We start from the raw sequence: 4,384 nt of genomic DNA on the forward strand, positions 1-4,384 counted from the left end.
ACTTCCTCCCTTGGTTGAGCTACTACCAAAGCCTTAGATGCTAGAAGAGCTTGTTGCCTCTTTGATAAATTTGGAGTTTTGGGTGCCTTAGTTCCGCCTTTAGTCCTTGCCATGTATGCTCCTTATGAAATGGGTATCAACAAACCAAGATGTTCCTTGAATGCTCTTTGCTTCTTCAAACTTCAATCAATTCCTCAATCAATTTGTGTTTTTCGAAATTTTGCCCAACCCTAGAAATTGATTCAATTTGTGAGGAGATTGATGGTTAAAGGGTCTTTTGTTGATAAAGGAGTGATTTAATTTTGTTTTGAGCAAGTTTTGTTTTGTTTGTGGTGAATTTTCTTGAGAAATTGGTGTTTTTGGGTGAGGGGATTGAAGGTTGAAGTGAGGGAAAATATATGTGTGTGTGTTTTTGAAATATGAAAATGAATTGGGAAGAAGGAGGTGTCCCGTGTTTTGTTTAAGTAACAGGTCTAGGACGCTCGGATCAGAGTCGGGATGCGCGGATCATCTTACAGAACATTCTGAAAGAGCAAAGCAGTTCTAGGACGCGCGAATTAAGCTTAGTTCGAGCGGATATCTTCTGAGACGCTGAGATGAAGCCTGGGACGTGCAGATTTTCTTACAGCAAAATTTCATAAGGTTGAAGCTTCCCAGGACCCGCGGCTCGATAGTAGGACGAGCGTCCTGAACTCGTCTTGCGCAGATATTCTTACAGGGCTTTCTCCCATAATTTGAAGCTTCCCAGCTCCCACGTCCCAACAGTAGGATACGCGGATTGAGCTTGGAGACACTCGGATTGCTCTCAGTTCCCACGAGCTCAGGTCTGCTCATGGGGATTCATCTTCCCGTGTCATTCCTTCTTCCTTTCCTTGTTAAATGTTGTGGGTTGTACTACAATGGCTTGGTTAGCCTAGGCATTTACCATCCCCACACTTGATCAAACACTACACATTAAAACATGTTAAAGTACCTCCCTCACTTGCTCTCATGTCAAAATTCTTGTAATAGAGCACAAAAATGCAAATCCAAAAATGACAAAGATGCAATAAAGGAAATAAAATGATAGTTAGAGGGTTAGAATATTTACAAATGGTGGTTTAGGTAGGACTCCACCAAACTCTACTTCTTGTGAGAGGTATCAAGGGGGCAGAGCCAAGGTGTTGTTGATGTTGCTCAAAACCTTGTAGAAGTAGTCGAAGGCTTGCTCATTTTCATGATAAAGATCTTGTATAGACCTTTGTGCATTGTTTTCTCCATTATTGTAGTCCAAGTCAAAGTGATGACAAGGATCAACAAAGCCTTGGTCTAAGGTCATAGCATTTCCAATATAAGGATTGACCAATCCTTCAAATTCATCGTCCCATAGACCACCAACTTCACTAGCTTGTTCCCCAATGATGTCATGAGTTGACAAGAGCAACTCTCCTTTGTTATCTTGGCCAATGAGGCCTTCTTCATTACTTGTCATGATGGGTGAGCTATTCAAGCTCTCATTGTTGTTGTTGAAAATTCCATGCTATGCGAATAGAGCTACTTGAAGGTCATCCACTTTCTCCTTCCATATGGGTGATGTTTCTTTACCCATGGCTTGATCTTTACATAGAGATGCTAACTTCTTCTTATCACTTTCTCGGCTATAGTGATCGACCATGAAGCATAGCTCATGTAATCGGGGAGCTCTCATTGTTTTGTCAAGATTTAAAGTAATTGTCTCATCCCCTACTTCGAGTGTGAGCTCTTCATGTTTCACATCGATTACCGCTCCGGCGATATGCAAGAAAGGTCTTCCTAAGATTATAGGAATGGTGGAATCCTCCTCCATGGCATGATACTTAGACTTGCTCCAAGATCACACAATGCTTTAATGATTGTAGTGTCGCCAATGGTACATGGAATAGAAAAAATTCCCGGATCTTTGAGCTTTGGAGGGGAAGTCCCTTGAAGAATAGCACTACTCACTTTGGTAAAGGCAATAGTCTCCAACTTTCGGATCGATTTATTCTTGGTAATAATATCCTTAATGTACTTTGCATAAGCCGGAACATGATTAATCAATTCAGTGAATGGGATTGAGACTTCTAAGTTCTTCACAATTTCCATGAACTTTCCAAGTTGCTCATCAAGCTTAAGCTTAGTTTGACGACTTGGGAATGGAAGTCTAATCACAATAGGCTACTTATCAACATTTTTAGCTTTTCCTTCATTCTTCTTTTTTGAAAGTTCATTGATAGTGGGTTCTTCTTCCTTAGAGTTCTCCACAACTACTTGCTTGCTACTATCATCCATAATATCTTCATCAATCGGCCTCTTCGGCCCCTCATATCTTGTACTGCTACTCAAATGGATGACACTAACCATCTCATGTCTTGTTGGCGGTTTAACATGAGGAGGTAATTGCCCCTTTTGTCTTTGGGAGCTAGAAGGTGCTAATTGGGTCATTTGAGTCTCTAACATTTTGGTGTGGGCAAGTATGTTGTTGATGGTGATTTCTTTAACTTGGCTATCTTTTTGCATTTGGGTGAATAATTCTTGTTGGTTCTTTTGCATTTGGAGGATCGCTTTTTGAACATCAAAGCTTTGGTCATTGGATTGGTTGTAGGAAGGCTGATTTTGATATCCTTGCCTTTGGTTGAAAAAGGGTCTTTGAGTTTGGTTTCTCATTGGAGGTGGAGTGTATGTTGGTTGAGGATTTTGAACATTTTGGCTCTTGTATGAGAGATTTGGATGGAAAGCATTTACTTGTTCATTTGTTACCCTACATTCGTTTTGATCATGTCTCAAGGTTCCACAACTTTCACATACTCTATTTGGGATTGAGGATGATGCCACCATAGCATTAACATGTTGTTTGGGTGATTTGGAAGCTTCATCAAGCTTAGCCATGGCCTTCTCAAACTTTAATTTGATGGTATCGATCTGAGCACTTAGTTGAGCACCCAATTGAGTGATGAAATCTACCTCATGCTTTCCTCCTCTAGTGGCCTTTCGAGGCCTACTATATTGGGAATTATGAACCGCCATCTCTTCGATTTTGGCCCATGTTTGGTTGTCATCAACTTCGGTAAACCTCCCATTGGATCCCATATTAAGCACATTGCGTGAGTCTTCATATAAGCCGTTCCAAAATTTTTGCCAAGGAACCACTCACTAAGTCCGTGGTGTGGACAAGAATAACAAGTGTCCTTAAATCTCTCTCATGCTTCATATAATGATTCCTCATCCCTTTGCTTGAACCCGGTGATTTGGGCTCTCAACATATTTTTATTCTCCGGAGGATAGAATTTCTTGTAGAAGGCAAGTGCTAACTTCTTCCATGAATCAATACCATGGGTAGCCTTGTCTAGGCTTTTCAACCATTGCTTTGCGGTACCGATCAAGGAGAAAGGAAACAATACCCATCGGATTTGGTCTTGAGTAACTTCGGTTTGAGAAATTGCATCACAATAATCACAAAAGGTCTCCATATGTAAAGGTTGATCTTCACTAGACATCCCTCCAAATTGACTTCTCTCAACTAATTGAATGAATGCGGATTTGGCAATGAAATTACTGGTTAAATGTGGTGGTGTAGGAGTACCGTTTGGTAGGTTCTCTTCGGTTGGTACGGAATGTGATGAAAATTTAGGCATTGTAGGTTGATTTTGTTGTTGGTTTGGAATTGGGTTGTCCTCTCCTTATCTTGCAAAAGGATTGACAAACTCAATGTTATTTGGTTGAATGTCCACAATCTCTCCAATATCTACGACTCTTGAAGTACCTCTAACAACTCTTCTATTGTTGGTTAAGGTCCTTTCAATCTCGAAATCAATAGGTAATAAATTACCTTGTGATCTCCTAGTCATGCAAAAAAAAATCAAACAACTAGAAAATAATTAGAATAACCTTGAGGAGATTGATTTTCCCAAGGTAAAGAAAGACACAACTAAAAACAATTAACGAAAATCAAATCAATTGAACACCGTCCCCGGCAACGGCGCCATTTTTGGTGTGATATTTATCGTGTTGCTCGTCGCCAAAGCTATCAACCAAAACAATATTTCTAACTCTACAAACTACTCTTTAGTGGAGTGGCAAGTAAAGGTCGGATCCCAAGGGATGGGTAGACCTAGCAAAAGTATACCGAACCCGAAAAACCGATCGAAAATACCTGAATCGACACCTGGCCGTACACCCGAAAGGTATAACTGAACTTCACCCGAAACCTGAATCGACCTGAATTGATTTGAAATCGAACCGAATTTGTAATATCCGAAATAGACCCAAACTCGAATGAACCTAAACTGTTTCAACCTGAATTGTATTAATCCGACCCGATATATACCTGAACCGATTTCAACCCGTACATTGATGACAGAAACCAATCATTGAAACCCGAAATGAC

The 4,384-nt window shown here is 40.4% G+C and overlaps 1 non-coding gene across 1 annotated transcript; it reads left to right on the forward strand.

Moving 5' to 3' along the window:
* The first annotated feature begins 3,153 nt into the window (after positions 1 to 3,153).
* Positions 3,154 to 3,260, forward strand: LOC141625485 (small nucleolar RNA R71). The gene has a single exon (XR_012535264.1). It is a non-coding gene; the product is annotated as a small nucleolar RNA R71 (small nucleolar RNA).
* The last annotated feature ends 1,124 nt before the right edge of the window (positions 3,261 to 4,384 follow it).

Source organism: Silene latifolia, chromosome X, assembly GCF_048544455.1.
Source record: "Silene latifolia isolate original U9 population chromosome X, ASM4854445v1, whole genome shotgun sequence".
In the NCBI taxonomy this organism is placed as follows: domain Eukaryota; kingdom Viridiplantae; phylum Streptophyta; class Magnoliopsida; order Caryophyllales; family Caryophyllaceae; genus Silene; species Silene latifolia.